The 23695-nt window shown below is 41.9% G+C and overlaps 1 long non-coding RNA gene across 1 annotated transcript in view; it reads right to left on the reverse strand.

Annotated features, from left to right (window-relative positions):
• Nucleotides 1-22191, reverse strand: part of LOC119878690 — a 29122-nt gene extending 6931 nt beyond the window's left edge. Inside the window, exons 1-2 of the long non-coding RNA XR_005387074.1 lie at nt 21973-22191; nt 9919-10006 (exon numbers count right to left, since the gene is read on the reverse strand). This is a non-coding gene — a long non-coding RNA (uncharacterized LOC119878690). The remainder of the gene's footprint in view (nt 1-9918; nt 10007-21972) is intronic.
• Nucleotides 22192-23695: the final 1504 nt, after the last annotated feature.

Raw genomic sequence — 23695 nt, forward strand, 5'->3', positions numbered from 1 at the left:
CTCTATATATGTGTTCTTCCTATACTGTAAGATCTGCATGGAAAACAATAATATCTTTACATCCCCATACTCTGTTATGGGTAAACTGTACCATCCCTCACCCAAGAAAGATATAGTGAAGTCCTAATACCCAGTACCTCAAAATGTGGCCTATTTGAAAACAGAGTTGTTGCAGATGTCATTAGTTAAGATCATACTGGAGTAGAGTGGAGCCCTAATCCAAAACAAATGATATCCTTTTAAGAAGACAGCAACGTGAAGAGACAGAGTCACAAGCACCGTATGAAGCCAGAGGCAGAGATTGGAGTGATATATATCTCAAGCCAAAGAGTGCTAAGAATTGCTGGCCTTCATCAGAACCTATGAAGAGGCAAAGAATTCTGCCCCAGATCCTTCAGAAGGACTGTGGCCCTACCAATACATTGATTTCAGACTTCTAACCTCCAGAATTGCAAGACAATAAAGTCCTGTTGTTGTAAGCCACCAGTTTATGGTACTTCATTATAACGGCCCTAGGAAACCAATACATAGTCCCAGATTCAGGGGGAAAAACTAACATATTTGTGTTAAAGAAGCAAACGACTTTAAGAATTTTACTTAATCAATTGGGACTCATATAGAAAAATAGGAGTGTACACAGACGGCTAGATTTTTTTTTTGAAAAAATAATTATTTTATTTAAGTTAAAATAGGGAGACTTTGGCTTCAACCCAAGATGATCAGGGTTTCGATACAGTTTTGCACAGGCCCCAAAGACCCCACAACTGTTATTATGCCATGACAGGAAATTTGTAAAACGTTTCTGGTAGAAGGTTTCTTGTTGTTGTGTACATAAGAAGTGCTCTGTGTGCACCCTCAGCCCCAGCCAAATACTACTTCATTAAAAGACAAAACAAACATAAACAACTGAGAAGCACAGAAAGGCAGAAAGTGCCTGAGAAGAGAAGGCTCTGGGCTGAGGACACACGGATGAGGCTGTAGCATCTGTCCTGGCTGAGTTACATGTCTGTAAGGGAGGACACAGGTGCAGGAACATGAGCAAGGCTGATGGAAGAGAAAGAAACCCACGGAGGGGCCTGAGCAAAGTTCGAGAGGAAGCCTCTCTTGCTCTGATCTGAAAGCAGGAGCCCCTCCCGGACTCCTAAGATATGACTTTGTCCCCATCACCTTTGAGTTCTGAACCCCACAGAGATCCAGCCACAGCCTCCCCAACCCCCCACCCAGGCCCCTGGCCTCAGGCCAAGGCACTGGGATGCACCCCTCCCCTGCCCTAAATTCTGGCTTTTAGAATCTGTAAGTATGTGATTTCCTATTTAAGTGTCATATTTAACTTCCTTCCCCACCTAAAAATTTAAGGTTATTGATTCTTTTTAAGATTTTTTTTTATTCATGGGATCCCCGGGTGGCTCAGTGGTTGAGCATCTGCCTTTGGCCCAAGGCATGATCCTGGAGGCCCAGGATAGAGTCCCACATCGGGCTCCCTGCATGGAGCCTGCTTCTCCCTCTGCCTTTGTCTCTGCCTCAAAGAGACACACACACACAGAGAAAGAGGTTACTGATTATTGATTCTTAATACTTAGAAAATGTTGACATATTCCTCCTTGCCCTGTACCTACACTGACTGCTCATAAAATGGAACCTATTATTATTCATCAAAGCAATGACATAAAAGTTTTTCAACGGGTGATTTATAAAAAAAAATGGCATACTTATTCATATTTATATGAGAGCAATAGTCCAAGGACATTGTGTCTGAGACTCCAGAAAGTTTTCTTCCAAAGCATTTTTATTAACAACATGTTAGCTCTCAGGGATCTATTAATTTATTATAATGTAGTTATACTGATAGGCATCTTACCTAAAAACATTCATTTACATGGAAATAACAGTGTAAAGACAGATAAAAGTAATCTTATATTCTAGGCCAGAATTAAGGTCTACTCTCTACATTAGTAATTGCAGCTAAGAAGGAAGGGGAAAAAATCTAGAATTTGGAAGGAAAAATGTAATTTCAGTCACTGTGGTTAGAAGGGACATTTACTGTATAATTGAAAATTCTAAAGTACACAAGGAAGGCAAAATGCCATAATTATTTGGTGCCTAAAATAACATGTTATTATAAAGTAAAGCAATTTCATTTTTGGAGCATGGAAAATCCAAAACTATGAAAACTATGCTTTCTGAGATCTCTATGAGCCTTAACTTCAAAAACATGCAGTGAAGGTACTAAATCTTTCATGAAAAAGAAAGCTCTGGACTGAGTCAAACATCTAGTATCTGACACCTACATTTAATGTTGCCTCTAAAGAGATGTCTTATCTTTTACTGTTCAGGTCCTCGAGAACCAGGCCTCACAATGAAGGAAGCCAGTAGAGTCACAGTTTTGTTCTCCAGCTTGTGGAACTCCTATGAGTGCACACATTTGATCCAGTCATCTAATAATCCAACGGTCATTCAATAATCATGAGTTATGCCTTACCCTAGGCCCCCACTGATTTGCTGTTGACAGCTTTAATTTTTTTTTCTTAAGCTCACTATTCTCATCTGTCAGCAAGGATAATGATGGTATCTGCTTCCTAGGATTTGTTGTGGTAATTAAATAAGAGATGGCTCATAGTGCTTCACATAGAGCCTGGCATATGATAATTACCCAATACAAGTTAACTGCTGTCTTTATCATCATTACTGGAATACGTTATAAAACTAGTAAGCAAGTTGAAGGTAGGACTGTGTCTATTACTTAACGGACACCCACACTTAACAGCTGAGGCCAGTGAATGCTAAAGTAAATCTTCGTGCCAATTCCAGCCCAAAGCCTACTTCCGTAAATGTTTATTGGAACACAGCCCCTCCTGCTCTTTTATATGGTGTCTATGTCTACATTACCCAGCAGATGTACATAGTTGTAAAGAAAAGGACTGGATAGGCTACAGATTCTGAACAATTTATTACTTGGCTCTTTAAAAAATAAGTGTGTTAATCCTGCACTAGAGCTTTGCCACTTACTATGTGGTCCTCAGTTCATTAAAACTACAGACACTGGGATCCCTGGGTGGCTCAGCGGTTTAGCACCTGCCTTCCGCCTAGGGGGTGAGCCTGGAGGCCTGGGATCGATTCCCGCATCAGGCTTCCTGCATGGAGCCTGCTTCTTCCTCTGCCTGTGTCTCTGCCTCTCTGTGTCTCTCATGTATAAATAAATAAAATCTTAAAAAAAAGAAATACTGACACTTAGGCTCCCTTGACCTACTGAATCAGAAACTAGACATTTTCACAAAATCTTCAAATGATTTACAAACTATTAGGGGTTGAGAAGCAGTGGTCTAGGTCAGAGGTTAGCAAACTTTCTGTAAAGAGCTAGACAGTAAATATTTAAGCCTTTGTTTCAGGACAATTATATCTGCTCAACTCTGCCTTCCTATCTCAAAAACAGTCACAAAAAATATGTAAATAAATGGGCATGGTTCCACATCAATAAAACCATGTATGGAACCTCAAGTTTCAATTTTATAAAATTTTCATGTATCACAAAATATTCTTCTAATTTTTTTCAACCATTTAAAAATGTTGAAACCTTCCCTTCACTTGTGTACCATACAAAAACAGGCAGCAGGGCAGACCAGGTGGCTCAGTGGTTTAGTGCCGCCTTCAGCCCGGGGCATGATCCTGGAGACCCGGGATTGAGTCCCACGTCAGGCTCCCTGAATGGAGCCTGCTTCTCCCTCTGCCTGTGTCTCTGCCTCTCTCTCTATGTCTCTCATGAATGAATGAATGAATGAATGAATGAATGAATGAATGAATAAATAAATAACTAAATAAATAATATTATTAAAAAAAATAAACCAGGCAGCAGTTAGGATCTGGCCTGTAGATCAGAGTCAGTAGTCTTAGTCTAGGCTAATGCCACATCACTGTTTAGCCAACATGTTACCCCTCCTCCCATACTCTTCCCAGGACTCTAAACACCTATGTCTATTTTCTGACACATGTGACTTTATAGAAGTTATCTTCTACTTATCTAACTCTTCCTAAAAAAACATTTCTGTTCCTCCTTTATGACTTCTAACTTCTAATATAAAGTTCCTGTCAAATGATGTGATGGTGTAACTGTTTCCTTTTCATCGGCAGAATAGAACATACCAGAGAAGATGAACTAGGAAGCTATAGGTGGATAGACAGACAGGTGGACAGATAAGATACCTGCCTCCAAAGGAATAGGAAACTGATCACAATGAAAAACTCTGCCTCTAAATTCAACCAACTATGCTGAGCATTTCTAAATATATAGTCAGGATTCGTGTCTATTTGATCCACAATATCCTTCTCCTTGACCCTTCAAGAAGGCTGAAGCTCTTGGAAAGTAACATAGGAAGTCTGCACATCTTGCCCTTCCCCTTCCAGAGGCTAGTGGATCACAAACAACTGAGAAGAAACTGCCAGAGACGGTTCTCACTCCAGAAAAAGAAAGAGCTTTGCCCCACTCTCAGGGCTCTGGGACACACTGGTGGGAGAGAGATGGCTAGAGGAGGGGATCCACACCTGCCTTTTATTGAAGCCAGTATTCTTTGTTCCTGCTTATACTGAGATGATAAATCAGTTTCAGAAAAGAAGCTTAGTTCACAGAAACCTTTATGTTCAAAGTTTATTGAAGCTAAGCTCAATAAATGGTAGATAAGATGACTTTGTTAAGTAAACACATTAATAATTTAGGTTTAGCAATTTAAGAAACATGAAAGTACTCGAGATTCATCAGAAGCACAAACTATACGAACTATCTGCACACTCTTAGAGGAAACATAGACATATACACATACACTTAGGATATATATATATGCACTATATATATATGACATTTTTAAATCTAAACGAATGTGTTAGAATACATTCTGACTCCTGGTCTCAGCTACTATCACATCTTTTGTTGTTTAACCTTACTCAGTTTTATCTTTCTACCATCATCCAATTTTCCCTCTCCTTTCTAGGATAGTTTATTCTGTGAAAAAGACTGAGATAAAAACCTGTCTACATAGCCTGATAAACCTTTTTTTTTTCCTGATAAACCTTTTAAATGTAAATCATTCACTAATGAAGTGGTTGCCCTACTGTATTAATTAGGAAGATTTCAGCTACAAGAAACAGAAAATCCTGACCTAACTAGCTGATGTCTTAAGAAATTGATCATTTCGGGATCCCTGGGTGGTGCAGCAGTTAAGTGCCTGCCTTTGGCCCAGGGCGCAATCCTGGAGACCCGGGATCGAATCCCACGTCGGGCTCCCGGTGCATGGAGCCTGCTTCTCTCTCTGCCTCTCTCTCTCTCTCTGTGACTATCATAAATAAATAAAAATTTTAAAAAAATTTTAAAAAAAAGAAATTGATCATTTCATGTGAGAAATTCAGCAGTTAGGCAGCTACAGGGTTGCTTAATTCAGTGCCTCGACAACATCATCAAGGATCTTTCCATTTTTCTAGATTGCATTATTCAGGATATAGGCTTATCCTTATGTTAACTACCTTACACCATATGTGACAAAATGATATCCAGTAAAAATGCTGTCTTTTTGTGTCTCTTTAATTATGACAAAGTTTTTCCTTGAGCTCCCAGAATATTCCACTTCATAGCTCATTGACCAGAAATGCATCATACCTGTTTCTAAACTATGAGCAGCCAAGAACAATGAGATTACCATAATTGTGCTGAATGGGGAAAATATGCAGCCAAGAATATTTTATCTGGCAAGGCTGTCATTTAGAATAGGAAGAGAGAAAAAGAGTGTCCCAGACAAACAAAAACTAAAGGAGTTCATAGACCACTAAGCCAGCCCTGCAAGAAATATTAAGAGGAACTGAGTGGAGAAAAAAGATCAAAAGTAACAAAGACGGGCAGCCTTGGTGGTCCAGCAGTTTAGCACTGCCTGCAGCCCGGGGTGTGATCCTGGATCTCCAGGATTAAGTCCCACGTCGGCCTCCCTGCATGGAGCCTGCTTCTCCCTCTGCCTGTGTCTCTGCCTCCCTGCCTCTCTGCCTCTCTGCCTCTCTCTCTCTCTGAATAAATAAATAAATAATCTTTTTCAAAAAGCAACAGACTAGAAAGGAACATCACCAGAAACACCAACTTTACAGGTAACACAGTGGCATGAAATTCATATCTTTCAATAAGCAATCTGAATGTATATGGACTAAATTTCCAATCAAAAGACATAGGGTATCAGAATAGATTTTTTAAAAAGGCACATCTATATGCTACCTACAAGAGACTCATTTTAGACCTAAAGACACCCCCATATTGAAACTAAGGTGATGGAGCACCACTTATCATGCTAATGGATGGCAAAACAAAGCCAGAGTTGCCAAACTTATATCAAACTAGATTTTAAAACGAAGACAGTAACAAGTGTTTGAATGATACACTAGACCAGATGGACTTAACAGGTATATATACTCAGGACATTTCATCCCAAAGCAGAATACGCATTCTTTTATATACAATGGAGTATTACTCAGAATGAAATCTTGCCATTTGCAACAATGTGGATGGAGCTCGGGCATATTATGCTAAGTGAAATAAGTCAGTAAGAAAAAGACAAATGCTATATGATTTCACACTCATATGTGGAATTTAAGAAACAAAACAGATGAACATATGGGAAAGGGGGGAAAAAAGAGAGAAGGCAACAAACTATAAGAGACCTAATGACAGAGAACAAACTGAGGGCTGCTGGAGGGAGATGAGCAGGGGATGGGCTAGATGGGTGGTGAGGACACTTGTCAGGATGAGCACTGGGTGTTGTATGCAAGTGATGAATTACTGAATTCTACTCCTGAAACCAATATTACAAATGTATGTTAACTAGAACATAAATACAATTAAAAAAAGATTACCATAATTGGATTAGGAAAGCATATGGCCATATGAAAGAGATTAAATTATCTGAATGAAAATCAGCATTAGAAAGAAGTGGGGAGGGGTGCAGGAGCTATACTCAGTAGTCACACAATACTCAATACTACAATCAATAAGAGGTATCCTGTTCATCAGCCTTTGAAGGTAGCCAATTAATTTGCAGTAATTAATTTACTAACTGGGAGATTCTGACTGTGACTATACAATTTTATTACTGGAGTAATGAAGATATCTGAAGCAGCCTAAATGTAATTACAGAATAAAGGCACATACCACAATCTAAGAATAGTTATAGAATTTGGCAAAACCTGGTCCTAACACCTTTCACTAAACCAATGTTCATCAAGTACTCAAGCAGTTGGAATTTGTAACTGCCACTCAGGCCCCAGCCAACTTTCCCCACGATGTGATCAGTTCCAATTAATATAATACATTTTATATAATAATAATAATAATAATAATAATAATAATAAATAATATTTTATAAAGTGTATTTAATACACTTTGATTTGTGTATCATTCTGTATTCAAGTATGACGAATACTTGAATACAAAGTTTACTTTATTTTATTTTTTTAAATTTTTTTTATTTATTTATGATAGTCACACAGAGAGGAGAGAGGCTGAGACACAGGCAGAGGGAGAAGCAGGCTCCATGCACCGGGAGCCCGACGTGGGATTCGATCCCGGGTCTCCAGGATCACGCCCTGGGCCAAAGGCAGGCGCCAAACCGCTGCGCCACCCAGGGATCCCCAACGTTTACTTTAAAACAAGCAAAGAACAAAAAAGCAAAGTTGAATTTAAAACAATTAAAACATTCTAATGTGACCCAGAAGCTATAAATTTGTGAATGTTGGCGTGGGGTGGGGGGTGGTGTTCTCTTACAGCTTCACTTCAGGGGGCTGCAAGTGGGCAGAAACAAGGCTTGGTCATTCATAGCCGATAGATGATAGAAAACTGAAATGGAAAGAGAAGTCTGTGTATTCTGTTCCTTCTGTCCCTCCCTGTCCACCCACAGTGTCCACCTAGCGGCACAAGTACAGAAACTTGGTTTCCGTAAGCCAAGAGGAAGAGCAGAACGCTGTTTCTGAGACCCAGTGGATGGAGGAGGGGCCATGGCACACAATTCCTATTTACTTTTTCAACTATTTCTTCAAACTAAGAAAAAACCCTATTCTAAATCTAACCTATTCTAAAATTATCTTAAGTTTTGCAAAAATGAGAAAGCATCTCAAACAAATTCCCTTTCATAATTTGAAACCACAAGTTAGAAACTGATGTCTGTTAATAGATATCAGTACTTCATGTGTTTCAGACACAGCTATCTTACCTTCCAGTTATGTTTTGCTCTTTCTTATACGAATGTACTAATGCAGCCAAGTAATTTAGGATGGGATCAACTCTAGTGGACTTCACAAGCAGGTTTAGTTTTGTTGGACAGCTACTTCTTTTAAGTGTTCTGTTGCTAAAAATGTGACAGAGTTACTGTTTCTCCCATGAGTGTTCTGAAGACATATTTAAACATTTCAACCTGTAAGAATCTGCTTAATTCCTCTGCAGAATATTAAAGGGAAAAGAAGTTACTCTTTGACCAGGAAAGTTTAAGGCATTTAAATATGATCAGATATTCAGAAATAAAATAGTACATTCCATGAACAAACTAGGAAATCACAACACAGATACATTCATTGTACATGAACAGCTCAGAAACTTAGTATAAAAGAAAAGAAATATTAAGTGATATTATTAAGGTAAGCTAACCAGAATAAGAAAATAACACCAATACCACATTAATTCTATTGGTTTTTCTTGCACAGAACAGAGGAAAAACAACGATAAAAATTGGACATATTAAATTTCTCCATTCTTTCCACTTAAGGGTAAAGTCTAGATTGAAAATGTCCTAATAATTTCCTTTTATATTATTATTATTATTATTTTAATAATATTTATTATTATTTATATGGAGCCCAATGCAGAACCTGAACTCATGACCCTAAGATCATGATTTGAGCTGATACCAAGAGTCAGACACTTGATCAACTGAGCCACCCAGGTGCTCTGAGAATGTTTTGAGAATTTAATGGATAATTATTTCTCTTAAATCCAAATTTTTCCTTAATAGATTTTTAGAGAACCATATGTTCCTCAATAGTACTCAGTTTTGGCTTATGAATAAGATGAAAAACATTTGAGGGATAATGGCTTTTATGTATGGACCTGGGTGTGCATTTTTTTTTTACAAAACTTTGTTTTTTTTAATATATATACACAGTACAAGGCTGAAGCACCTTTGACTTTTCTCTCAAAATTTACGTTTGTATGAAAACACAGCCCACTGCAGTAACAATTTGGTGGGTGTGAACATATGTATACATAGAGCTCTGTACATTTTCCCCCACGGAGTAATAAAAAGGTACCTTCAGTTTGTTGATGCACTTTAGAGGAGAGCTTTTCCAGGGAAAAGCATTTGGGTGAGGCTTTAGTACTGTTGCTTTGTGTGCTCTTAGCACACACACACGTGTGTGTGTGTGTGTGTGTGTGTGTGTATATCCATCAACTGTTTATAATGGAAGTGTATCCAGAATAAGGATAAAACTACTGATTGGATTCTTAAACGATATAACTACTGCCTCAGAGTCTTAGAAAAACTGTTGCTCAGAAGCTGCCAGGATTCTAAGAAATCAACCAGGAAATCTAGAAGCAAATGTGCAGAACTTTTATTAAAAGTCCACTACCTAATCTAAGGTGATTTGAGTACATCTATAGGTGTTTATGAGATTTTATCACATATCACTATGGTTCATAAAACACATTATTTATACAAACAATAACCACAGAAGTCCAACTCTCTAAACTTTCAAGTTACCCCTCAGTAAAGCAATCAATTACTTTGATTTAGTACAATGCTCTGGGTTTTTCCTGGATGGCAAAGCCTAGATATTGGGAAAGAAGCTAAAGACACGGCCAAGATTCAGACCTTATCCTTTCTCCCTAAAAGGCATTTAAATAGTACCTACCTGTTGCAGACAGATATGTTGGTTTATGTAGATTTTCTTCTATATCAAGTGTTAGCACCTTGCAGTACAAAAGATCATTTTGGTCTTCCTAAAAAACAAGGGAAAAATTGAGCAAAGGCATTCCCCATATGTGTGCTTTACTCAGTTACTTTTGCCACTTTGGCTTTGGACTTTTTGGAGTGGAAGGTGAAATCTAGATGAAAATCAGACCCTTTTCGTACCCCATGAACTCTTAACTCCTTTTCTTTTAAGTCCAGTACAAAACCTACTTTATTTCTTAAAGTCCCTTCCAGTCCTGTGTAATCCATGATCCCATGAAGACTTCTACAGACCCTGACCACAGCAAATTCAAATTATTTGATAAGAAGACACACTTCAGCTAAATGGGACTTTCGTGCTGCTCTTTGGAATAATCTCTGGGACCCGGTCTTGTTATTGTTGTTTCTTTTTTTTTTTTTAATTGATGTTCAATTTACTAACATACAGAATAACACCCAGTGCCCGTCACCCATTCACTCCCACCCCCCGCCCTCCTCCCCTTCTACCACGCCTAGTTCGTTTCCCAGAGTTAGCAGTCTTTACCTTATGTCTCCCTTTCTGATATTTCCCACACATTTCTTCTCCCTTCCCTTATTTTCCCTTTCACTATTATTTATATTCCCCAAATGAATGAGAACATATAATGTTTGTCCTTCTCCGACTGACTTACTTCACTCAGCATAATACCCTCCAGTTCCATCCACGTTGAAGCAAATGGTGGGTATTTGTCATTTCTAATGGCTGAGTAATATTCCATTGTATACATAAACCACATCTTCTGTATCCATTCATCTTTCGACGGACACCGAGGCTCCTTCCACAGTTTGGCTATCGTGGCCATTGCTGCTATAAACATCGGGGTGCAGGTGTCCCGGCGTTTCATTGCATTTGTATCTTTGGGGTAAATCGCCAACAGTGCAATTGCTGGGTCGTAGGGCAGGTATATTTTTAACTGTTTGAGGAACCTCCACACAGTTTTCCAGAGTGGCTGCACCAGTTCACATTCCCACCAACAGTGTAAGAGGGTTCCCTTTTCTCCGCATCCTCTCCAACATTTGTTGTTTCCTGCCTTGTTAATTTTCCCCATTCTCACTGGTGTGAGGTGGTATCTCGTAGTTTTGATTTGTATTTCCCTGATGGCAAGTGATGCAGAGCATTTTCTCATATGCATGTTGGCCATGTCTATGTCTTCCTCTGTGAGATTTCTGTTCATGTCTTTTGCCCATTTCATGATTGGATTGTTTGTTTCTTTGGTGTTGAGTTTAAGAAGTTCTTTATAGATCTTGGAAACTAGCCCTTTATCTGATATGTCATTTGCAAATATCTTCTCCCATTCTGTAGGTTGTCTTTGAGTTTTGTTGACTGTATCCTTTGCTGTGCAAAAGCTTCTTATCTTGATGAAGTCCCAATAGTTCATTTTTGCTTTTGTTTCTTTTGCCTTCGTGGATGTATCTTGCAAGAAGTTACTATGGCCGAGTTCAAAAAGGGTGTTGCCTGTGTTCTTCTCTAGGATTTTGATGGAATCTTGTCTCACATTTAGATCTTTCATCCATTTTGAGTTTATCTTTGTGTATGGTGAAAGAGAGTGGTCTAGTTTCATTCTTCTGCATGTGGATGTCCAATTTTCCCAGCACCATTTATTGAAGAGACTGTCTTTCTTCCAATGGATAGTCTTTCCTCCTTTATCGAATATTAGTTGCCCATAAAGTTCAGGGTCCACTTCTGGATTCTCTATTCTGTTCCACTGATCTATGTGTCTGTTTTTGTGCCAGTACCACACTGTCTTGATGACCACAGCTTTGTAGTACAACCTGAAATCTGGCATTGTGATGCCCCCAGATATGGTTTTCTTTTTTAAAATTCCCCTGGCTATTCGGGGTCTTTTCTGATTCCACACAAATCTTAAAATAATTTGTTCTAACTCTCTGAAGAAAGTCCATGGTATTTTGATAGGGATTGCATTAAACGTGTATATTGCCCTGGGTAACATTGACATTTTCACAATATTAATTCTGCCAATCCATGAGCATGGAATATTTTTCCATCTCTTTGTGTCTTCCTCAATTTCTTTCAGAAGTGTTCTATAGTTTTGAGGGTATAGATCCTTTACCTCTTTGGTTAGGTTTATTCCTAGGTATCTTATGCTTTTGGGTGCAATTGTAAATGGGATTGACTCCTTAATTTCTCTTTCTTCAGTCTCATTGTTAGTGTATAGAAATGCCACTGACTTCTGGGCATTGATTTTGTATCCTGCCACGCTACCGAATTGCTGTATGAGTTCTAGCAATCTTGGGGTGGAGACTTTTGGGTTTTCTATGTAGAGTATCATGTCATCGGCGAAGAGGGAGAGTTTGACTTCTTCTTTGCCAATTTGAATGCCTTTAATGTCTTTTTGTTGTCTGATTGCTGAGGCTAGGACTTCCAGTACTATGTTGAACAGCAGTGGTGAGAGTGGACATCCCTGTCTTGTTCCTGATCTTAGGGGAAAGGCTCCCAGTGCTTCCCCATTGAGAATGATATTTGCTGTGGGCTTTTCATAGATGGCTTTTAAGATGTCGAGGAATGTTCCCTCTATCCCTACACTCTGAAGAGTTTTGATCAGGAATGGATGCTGTATTTTGTCAAATGCTTTCTCTGCATCCAATGAGAGGATCATATGGTTCTTGGTTTTTCTCTTGCTGATATGATGAATCACATTGATTGTTTTACGGGTGTTGAACCAGCCTTGTGTCCCAGGGATAAATCCTACTTGGTCATGGTGAATAATTTTCTTAATGTATTGTTGGATCCTATTGGCCAGTATTCTGTTGAGAATTTTTGCATCCATGTTCATCAGGGATATTGGTCTGTAATTCTCCTTTTTGGCGGGGTCTTTGTCTGGCTTTGGAATTAAGGTGATGCTGGCTTCATAGAACGAATTTGGAAGTACTCCATCTCTTTCTATCTTTCCAAACAGCTTTAGGAGAATAGGTATGATTTCTTCTTTAAACGTTTGATAAAATTCTCCTGGGAAGCCATCTGGCCCTGGACTCTTGTGTCTTGGGAGGTTTTTGATGACTGCTTCAATTTCCTCCCTGGTTATTGGCCTGTTCAGGTTTTCTATTTCTTCCTGTTCCAGTTTTGGTAGTTTGTGGCTTTCCAGGAATGCGTCCATTTCTTCTAGATTGCCTAATTTATTGGCGTATAGCTGTTCATAATATGTTTTTAAAATCGTTTGTATTTCCTTGGTGTTGGTAGTGATCTCTCCTTTCTCATTCATGATTTTATTAATTTGAGTCTTCTCTCTCTTCTTTTTAATAAGGCTGGCTAATGGTTTATCTATATTATTAATTCTTTCAAAGAACCAACTCCTGGTTCTGTTGATCTGTTCCACAGTTCTTCTGGTCTCGATTTCGTTGAGTTCTGCTCAAATCTTTATTAACTCCCTTCTTCTCTTGGGTGTAGGATCTATTTGCTGTTTTTTCTCTAGCTCCTTTATGTGTAAGGTTAGCTTTTGTATTTGAGTTCTTTCCAGTTTTTGAATGGATGCTTGTATTGCGATGTATTTCCCCCTTAGGACTGCTTTTGCTGCATCCCAAAGATTTTGAACAGTTGTATCTTCATTCTCATTAGTTTCCACGAATCTTTTTAATTCTTCCTTCATTTCCTGGTTGACCCTTTTATCTTTTAGCAGGATGGTCCTTAACCTCCATGTGTTTGAGGTCCTTCCAAACTTCTTGTTGTGATTTAGTTCTAATTTCAAGGCATTATGGTACGAGAATATGCAGGGGACAATCCCAATCTTTTGGTATCGGTTCAGACCCGATTTGTGACCCAATATGTGGTCTATTCTGGAGAAAGTTCCATGTGCGCTTGAGAAGAATGTGTATTCAGTTGAGTTTGGATGTAAAGTTCTGTAGATATCTGTGAAATCCATCTGGTCCAGTGTATCATTTAAAGCTCTCGTTTCTTTGGAGATGTTTTGCTTAGAAGACCTATCGAGTATAGAAAGAGCTAGATTGAAGTCACCAAGTATAAGTGTATTATTATCTAAGTATTTCTTCACTTTGGTTAATAATTGATTTATATATTTGGCAGCTCCCACATTCGGAGCATATATATTGAGGATTGTTAAGTCCTCTTGTTGAATAGATCCTTTAAGTATGATATAGTGTCCCTCTTCATCTCTCACTACAGTCTTTGGGGTAAATTTTAGTTTATCTGATATAAGGATGGCTACCCCTGCTTTCTTTTGAGGACCATTCGAATGGTAAATGGTTCTCCAACCTTTTATTTTCAGGCTGTAGGTGTCCTTCTGTCTAAAATGAGTCTCTTCAAGAAATCCCTGACTTTTATGGGGAGGAGTATTAGGGTAACAGCAGACCTCTCCACAGAGACCTGGCAGGCCAGAAAGGGCTGGCAGGATATATTCAGGGTCCTAAAGGAGAAGAACATGCAACCAAGAATACTTTATCCAGCAAGGCTCTCATTCAAAATGGAAGGAGAGATAAAGAGCTTCCAAGACAGGCAGCAACTAAAAGAATATGTGACCTCCAAACCAGCTCTGCAAGAAATTTTAAGGGGGCCTCTTAAAATTCCCCTTTAAGAAGAAGTTCAGTGGAACAGTCCACAAAAACAAAGACTGAATAGATATCATGATGACACTAAACTCATATCTCTCAATAGTAACTCTGAATGTGAACGGGCTTAATGACCCCATCAAAAGGCGCAGGGTTTCAGACTGGATAAAAAAGCAGGACCCATCTATTTGCTATCTACAAGAGACTCATTTTAGACAGAAGGACACCTACAGCCTGAAAATAAAAGGTTGGAGAACCATTTACCATTCGAATGGTCCTCAAAAGAAAGCAGGGGTAGCCATCCTTATATCAGATAAACTAAAATTTACCCCAAAGACTGTAGTGAGAGATGAAGAGGGACACTATATCATACTTAAAGGATCTATTCAACAAGAGGACTTAACAATCCTCAATATATATGCTCCGAATGTGGGAGCTGCCAAATATATAAATCAATTATTAACCAAAGTGAAGAAATACTTAGATAATAATACACTTATACTTGGTGACTTCAATCTAGCTCTTTCTATACTTGATAGGTCTTCTAAGCACAACATCTCCAAAGAAACGAGAGCTTTAAATGATACACTGGACCAGATGGATTTCACAGATATCTACAGAACTTTACATCCAAACTCAACTGAATACACATTCTTCTCAAGCGCACATGGAACTTTCTCCAGAATAGACCACATATTGGGTCACAAATCGGGTCTGAACCGATACCAAAAGATTGGGATTGTCCCCTGCATATTCTCGGACCATAATGCCTTGAAATTAGAACTAAATCACAACAAGAAGTTTGGAAGGACCTCAAACACATGGAGGTTAAGGACCATCCTGCTAAAAGATAAAAGGGTCAACCAGGAAATTAAGGAAGAATTAAAAAGATTCATGGAAACTAATGAGAATGAAGATACAACCGTTCAAAATCTTTGGGATGCAGCAAAAGCAGTCCTAAGGGGGAAATACATCGCAATACAAGCATCCATTCAAAAACTGGAAAGAACTCAAATACAAAAGCTAACCTTACACATAAAGGAGCTAGAGAAAAAACAGCAAATAGATCCTACACCCAAGAGAAGAAGGGAGATAATAAAGATTCGAGCAGAACTCAACGAAATCGAGACCAGAAGAACTGTGGAACAGATCAACAGAACCAGGAGTTGGTTCTTTGAAAGAATTAATAAGATAGATAAACCATTAGCCAGCCTTATTAAAAAGAAGAGAGAGAAGACTCAAATTAATAAAATCATGAATGAGAAAGGAGAGATCACTACCAACACCAAGGAAATACAAACGATTTTAAAAACATATTATGAACAGCTCTACGCCAATAAATTAGGCAATCTAGAAGAAATGGACGCATTCCTGGAAAGCCACAAACTACCAAAACTGGAACAGGAAGAAATAGAAAACCTGAACAGGCCAATAACCAGGGAGGAAATTGAAGCAGTCATCAAAAACCTCCCAAGACACAAGAGTCCAGGGCCAGATGGCTTCCCAGGAGAATTTTATCAAACGTTTAAAGAAGAAATCATACCTATTCTCCTAAAGCTGTTTGGAAAGATAGAAAGAGATGGAGTACTTCCAAATTCGTTCTATGAAGCCAGCATCACCTTAATTCCAAAGCCAGACAAAGACCCCGCCAAAAAGGAGAATTACAGACCAATATCCCTGATGAACATGGATGCAAAAATTCTCAACAAGATACTGGCCAATAGGATCCAACAGTACATTAAGAAAATTATTCACCATGACCAAGTAGGATTTATCCCTGGGACACAAGGCTGGTTCAACACCCGTAAAACAATCAATGTGATTCATCATATCAGCAAGAGAAAAACCAAGAACCATATGATCCTCTCATTGGATGCAGAGAAAGCATTTGACAAAATACAGCATCCATTCCTGATCAAAACTCTTCAAAGTGTAGGGATAGAGGGAACATTCCTCGACATCTTAAAAGCCATCTATGAAAAGCCCACAGCAAATATCATTCTCAATGGGGAAGCACTGGGAGCCTTTCCCCTAAGATCAGGAACAAGACAGGGATGTCCACTCTCACCACTGCTATTCAACATAGTACTGGAAGTCCTAGCCTCAGCAATCAGACAACAAAAAGACATTAAAGGCATTCAAATTGGCAAAGAAGAAGTCAAACTCTCTCTCTTCGCCGATGACATGATACTCTACATAGAAAACCCAAAAGTCTCCACCCCAAGATTGCTAGAACTCATACAGCAATTCGGTAGCGTGGCAGGATACAAAATCAATGCCCAGAAGTCAGTGGCATTTCTATACACTAACAATGAGACAGAAGAAAGAGAAATTAAGGAGTCAATCCCATTTACAATTGCACCCAAAAGCATAAGATACCTAGGAATAAACCTCACCAAAGAGGTAAAGGATCTATACCCTCAAAACTATAGAACACTTCTGAAAGAAATTGAGGAAGACACAAAGAGATGGAAAAATATTCCATGCTCATGGATTGGCAGAATTAATATTGTGAAAATGTCAATGTTACCCAGGGCAATATACACGTTTAATGCAATCCCTATCAAAATACCATGGACTTTCTTCAGAGAGTTAGAACAAATTATTTTAAGATTTGTGTGGAATCAGAAAAGACCCCGAATAGCCAGGGGAATTTTAAAAAAGAAAACCATATCTGGGGGCATCACAATGCCAGATTTCAGGTTGTACTACAAAGCTGTGGTCATCAAGACAGTGTGGTACTGGCACAAAAACAGACACATAGATCAGTGGAACAGAATAGAGAATCCAGAAGTGGACCCTGAACTTTATGGGCAACTAATATTCGATAAAGGAGGAAAGACTATCCATTGGAAGAAAGACAGTCTCTTCAATAAATGGTGCTGGGAAAATTGGACATCCACATGCAGAAGAATGAAACTAGACCACTCCCTTTCACCATACACAAAGATAAACTCAAAATGGATGAAAGATCTAAATGTGAGACAAGATTCCATCAAAATCCTAGAGAAGAACACAGGCAACACCCTTTTTGAACTCGGCCATAGTAACTTCTTGCAAGATACATCCACAAAGGCAAAAGAAACAAAAGCAAAAATGAACTATTGGGACTTCATCAAGATAAGAAGCTTTTGCACAGCAAAGGATACAGTCAACAAAACTCAAAGACAACCTACAGAATGGGAGAAGATATTTGCAAATGACATATCAGATAAAGGGCTAGTTTCCAAGATCTATAAAGAACTTATTAAACTCAATACCAAAGAAACAAACAATCCAATCATGAAATGGGCAAAAGACATGAACAGAAATCTCACAGAGGAAGACATAGACATGGCCAACATGCACATGAGAAAATGCTCTGCATCACTTGCCATCAGGGAAATACAAATCAAAACTACAATGAGATACCACCTCACACCAGTGAGAATGGGGAAAATTAACAAGGCAGGAAACAACAAATGTTGGAGAGGATGCGGAGAAAAGGGAACCCTCCTACACTGTTGGTGGGAATGTGAACTGGTGCAGCCACTCTGGAAAACTGTGTGGAGGTTCCTCAAACAGTTAAAAATATACCTGCCCTACGACCCAGCAATTGCACTGTTGGGGATTTACCCCAAAGATACAAATGCAATGAAACGCCGGGACACCTGCACCCCGATGTTTATAGCAGCAATGGCCACGATAGCCAAACTGTGGAAGGAGCCTCGGTGTCCAACGAAAGATGAATGGATAAAGAAGATGTGGTTTATGTATACAATGGAATATTACTCAGCTATTAGAAATGACAAATACCCACCATTTGCTTCAACATGGATGGAACTGGAGGGTATTATGCTGAGTGAAGTAAGTCAGTCGGAGAAGGACAAACATTATATGTTCTCATTCATTTGGGGAATATAAATAATAGTGAAAGGGAAAACAAGGGAAGGGAGAAGAAATGTGTGGGAAATATCAGAAAGGGAGACAGAACGTAAAGACTGCTAACTCTGGGAAACGAACTAGGGGTGGTAGAAGGGGAGGAGGGCGGGGGGTGGGAGTGAATGGGTGACGGGCACTGGGTGTTATTCTGTATGTTAGTAAATTGAACACCAATAAAAAAATAAAAAAAAAAAAAAAAAAAAAAAAAAAAAAAAAAAAAAAATAAAATGAGTCTCTTGTAGACAGCAAATAGATGGGTCCTGCTTTTTTATCCAGTCTGAAACCCTGCGCCTTTTGATGGGGTCATTAAGCCCGTTCACATTCAGAGTTACTATTGAGAGATATGAGTTTACTGTCATCATGATATCTATTCAGTCTTTGTTTTTGTGGACTGTTCCACTGAACTTCTTCTTAAAGGGGAATTTTAAGAGGCCCCCTTAAAATTTCTTGCAGAGCTGGTTTGGAGGTCACATATTCTTTTAGTTGCTGCCTGTCTTGGAAGCTCTTTATCTCTCCTTCCATTTTGAATGAGAGCCTTGCTGGATAAAGTATTCTTGGTTGCATGTTCTTCTCATTTAGGACCCTGAATATATCCTGCCAGCCCTTTCTGGCCTGCCAGGTCTCTGTGGAGAGGTCTGCTGTTACCCTAATACTCCTCCCCATAAAAGTCAGGGATTTCTTGTCTCTTGCTGCTTTAAGGATCTTCTCTTTATCTTTGGAATTTGCAAGCTTCACAATTAAATGTCGAGGTGTTGAATGGTTTTTATTGATTTTAGGGGGGGATCTCTCTATTTCCTGGATCTGAATGCCTGTTTCCCTTCCCAGATTAGGAAAGTTTTCAGCTAGAATTTGTTCAAATACATATTCTGGCCCTCTGTCCCTTTCGGCGCCCTCGGGAACCCCAATTAAACGTAGGTTTTTCTTCCTCAGGCTGTCGTTTATTTCCCTTAATCTATCTTCATGGTCTTTTAATTGTTTGTCTCTTTTTTCCTCAGTTTCCCTCTTTGCTATCAACTTGTCTTCTAGGTCACTCACTCGTTCTTCCACCTCGTTAACCCTCGTCGTTAGGACTTCTAGTTTGGATTGCATCTCATTCAATTGATTTTTAATTTCTGCCTGATTAGCTCTAAATTCTGCAGTCATGAAGTCTCTTGAGTCCTTTATACTTTTTTCTAGAGCCACCAGTAGCTGTATAATAGTGCTTCTGAATTGGCTTTCTGACATTGAATTGTAATCCAGATTTTTGTAACTCTGTGGGAGAGAGGACTGTTTCTGATTCTTTCTTTTGAGGTGAGGTTTTCCTTCTAGTCATTTTGCTCAGTGCAGAGTGGCCAAAAGCAAGTTGTATTGGGAAAAAGAGAAAAAGAGAGGAGAGAAAGAAGGAAAGAAAAGAGAAAGAGAAAAAAAAAAGGGAAGAAAAAGAAAAAAAACGAAAAAAAAAAAAGAAGAAAAAGAGAAAGAAAAAGGAGAAAAAAAGGGGGTGGGGGAAGGAAACAAATCAAAAAGCAAAACAAAACAAAAACAAAAACAAAAACAAACAAACAAAAAAAGAACCACCGGGGAGTATCTTCTGATTCTGTGTTCTTTAAGTCCCTTGGCTTCTCCTGGAAGTTGTCAGTCTAGCTGGTGTTCTGGGGGAGGGGCCTGTTGTGCTGATTTTCAGGTGTTAGCAGTTGGGGGAGCTGCTGTGCCCCTGCCTGGTGCAGGGCTCAGTGGGGGTTGTTTACCCCGTGAGGCCGCAGGAGGAACAGCCCCAGTGGCGGGGCAGCTCTGGAAACCTGGATTCAGCTCCGGCAGGAACTCCGTCTGCAGGGCCTGGAGGCTCCGGGGCGGGGCCGCTGCTCTGCTCAGCTGGGGCAGGAGCGTCCTTGCTGTCCTGGGCCCTCCGGGCCTCTGCCTGTCCCGGGGGAGGCCGGATCCTGGGCTGTGTCCCGGCGCCCTGTGCTCCGGAGCCTGCGCTGTTGGATTCGCGCTCCCGGGCCGCGCAGCCCCCTCCGCGGAGCTGCCGCCCAAGCCCCTCCGAGCTGCTCCTGGTCCCGCCGGGTCCTGCCGTGCGCGCTGCAGCCCTTAGGGAGCTCGGCGCACTCTCCTGGGCGCGCAGTTGCTGTTACTGTCCCGGGGAGCCCGAGGGCATCCCCGCCCTCCTGGGTCCTGCTCCACCTCCCTGCGAGCCCCTTTCCCCCGGGAAGGTCGGTGCAGCTCCTGCGTCTCCGGGACGGGGCTCTCCTGTCCTGGGGACACTCGCCCCGGCCTCAGTCCGGCTCCTCGCGGGGCCCCTCCCCCTTGGAGGCCTTTGTTTCTTTACTTCTTTTTCCCCGTCTTCCTACCTTGATAGAAGCGCGAACTCTTCTCACTGCAGCATTCCAGCTGGTCTCTCTTTAAATCTCAGGCCGAATTCATAGATTTTCAGGATAATTTGAAGGTTTTCTAGGTAGTTTGGTGGAGACAGGTGATTTGGAGACCCTACTCTTCCGCCATCTTGCTCCTCCTGTCGTTATTGTTGTTTCTTGTCTGTTTTTATTTAGGGTTGTATTTATTTCTTTGAGAGAGACGCAGAGACAGTGACAGAGAGCACAAGCTCAGGAGAGGGAGAAGCAGACTCCCCACTGAGCAAGGAGCCTGATGCGGGGCTCCATTTCAGGACCCTGGGATCATGACCTGAGCCAAAGGCAAAGGCTTAACCCACTGGGTCACCCAGGTGTCTTCTCTTGTGGTTGTTGTTGTTGATCATCCTGTCTTTAGGAATTTTCTCCACATTTGGCCACACCAATCTGACTTCCCCACCTAACCCACCACCCATGCCATCTCGTGAGCGGCTTTAACCGACAAAAAGGAAAATCCTGAAAGACATCAAACTCCTAAAAGAAAGGGGAATTGTTAGGGACACTCCCAGAGCTGCAGCCCACCCCTGACTTGTGATGGTATTTGAGGGCACTGAAACCAAGGGTAGAGCAGAACACACAGTTGTGTGGTAAAGCTCAGCAGTAATGACCAACTGGTGTTTGGCCAGAAATTCAGTTTCCCTCCTCTTCTCCTAAACACCATTAACTTTTTTTCTTTTGTTTCTTTTAAGGATTTTATTTATTTATTTATTTATTTATTTATTTATTTATTTATTCATTCATTCATTCATTCATTCATTCATGAGACACAGAGAGACAGAAGCAGGCCCCAGGCAGGGGCCCGAAGCGGGACTCGATCCCGAGGCTCTAGGGTCACGCCCTGGGCTGCAGGCCACGCTAAACCGTGAGCCACCCGGGCTGCCCACATTTTTTCTTTAATGGGATGGATTTGGCAGGTGAATTCACTCCATCTAAATACGAATGCCCTGTCTCGATTCATTCTTATAGCTGAACTTTTAAAAAGTCTCTGCCAAAACCAAACCGCCATCGCTGTACCCTCCTCCACCTCCCGCGGAACATCCTGTCATCCAATTGTATGAAAACCCTCTCCTCGTGGGGCTGCAGAGACGCACCTGATCCCACCTTCCCCCTCGTCGCGCCCACAGGAAGGCAGGGCCGGGAGCCGCACGTACCTCGCGCCGCAGGCCCCGGGCAGGGGGGGCGCGAGCCGGGGAGCCCGCGCGCTGCTCCACAGAGAGCCGTCCTCCGTCCGTCGTGCGGCCAAGGGCCCCGAACAGTGGCCGGGCAGGAGCCGGCGGCAGAGGAGCGGCCCTGGCGGGGTGTTTTCAGGCAGGCTTCCAGCACGCGGCCCCGGGATCTCGGAGGCCGCCCGGAAGCCCTGGTCTCTCTCCCGGGGAGTCCCTGCCGCCGCGCCCCGCACGCGCCGGCAGCTGCAGGCGCCCGACGGCCCCGCCCGCCTCTCGACTTGCGCGTGCGCAGTCGCTCCTCGGAGCCGGCGGGCGCCGGAGCCGCTCGAGGCCTGTGGGAGCGGAGCTGCTTCCGCTCAGGCGGGCGTCCCCGGGCCTGCAGCTGGTCCCGCGGAGCCTGCAGCCGCGCTCGCCTTCGACGTGCGGGAGGAAGCAAGCTCGAAGCCGGCGCTTTCCCGCCTGCGGCCGGAAGCCTCTGCCTGGACGCAGATTTGTGGTCGGTGCGGCCGCGGGCCTAGCCGTGGGGTTCACGTGCTGTTGCACACCCCAGCCGCTCTCGCAGTGGGCGGCCGCGCGGGGAGAGCTCGCCGTCCGGGGGTCTCCCTGCCAGGCTCCCCCTTCACGGACCGTCCGGCCCCCCGGGACCCCCTGGAAGGCGGCTCGGACAGAGGCCCCGGAGAACAGGAGGAAAGGCTGGAGAACTTGCTGCCCCCCCCTGCCGGGCCCCAGGGGAAGGTGCCGTCCAGCCTGGCAGGCGGGGGGCAGAGGCCGGGGGTCACCCCAGCGCCGCGGGGCCGGCTGTGCGGGCGCCCAAGTCCCGGAGGAGCCTGCAGCAGCAGCCTAGGAGAAGCTTTCTCAGCTGACGAAAGAAACGATTTTTGGAGCCAGAAAGGAAACACTACGGGTCCATAGGGGCTGTCGTTTTTAGGTGCTCATCTCCTTCGGGGCAGCCCGGGGCCCAGCGGTTTTGCGCCGCCTGCAGCCGGGGGGTGACCCTGGGGACCCCGATCGAGCCCTGCATGGGCTCCCTGCCTGGAGCCGGCTTCTCCCTCTGCCTGTGCCTCTGCCTCTCTTTCTCGCTCTCTCTCTCTCTTGCCTCTCATGAATGAATAAATAAAATCTTCAAAAAATAAAATGAATTATCATCCCCTTCAAACAGTATTATGCTAATTCGCATAGGTGGATTTTCCATTTCCCTGTCTCATTCTTTGTGCCAAAAATTGCGTTCAATTTACTTCTACATATGTTTTTAAAAACACTGCCAAACATTACTATTTTTTATTTTTTAAATTTTTTGCTATTGTTTCTGTAGACACATGGTTAACTGTATGTTTTTTTTTTTCCCTTAAGATTTTATTTATTTATTTGAGAGGGAACGAGAGAGAGCACCTGCCCACGTGTCAGATGCGGGCCGAATCCCAGGGCCCCAGTATCATGACCTGAGTGGAAGGCAGATGTTTAAGGGACTGAGCCGCCCGGGCGCCCTATGGTTAACTTTTTCAGAAATTGCCAGACTAGGGATCCCTGGATGGCGCAGCGGTTTAGCGCCTGCCTTTGGCCCAGGGCGTGATCCTGGAGACCCGGGATCAAATCCCACGTCGGGCTCCCGGTGCATGGAGCTGCTTCTGCCTCTGCGTGTCTCTCTCTCTCTGTGACTATCATAAATAAATTTAAAAAAAGAAATTTCCAGACTATTATACAAAGTGAT

Source organism: Canis lupus, unplaced genomic scaffold (assembly GCF_011100685.1).
Source record: "Canis lupus familiaris isolate Mischka breed German Shepherd unplaced genomic scaffold, alternate assembly UU_Cfam_GSD_1.0 chrUn_S1828H2025, whole genome shotgun sequence".
In the NCBI taxonomy this organism is placed as follows: domain Eukaryota; kingdom Metazoa; phylum Chordata; class Mammalia; order Carnivora; family Canidae; genus Canis; species Canis lupus.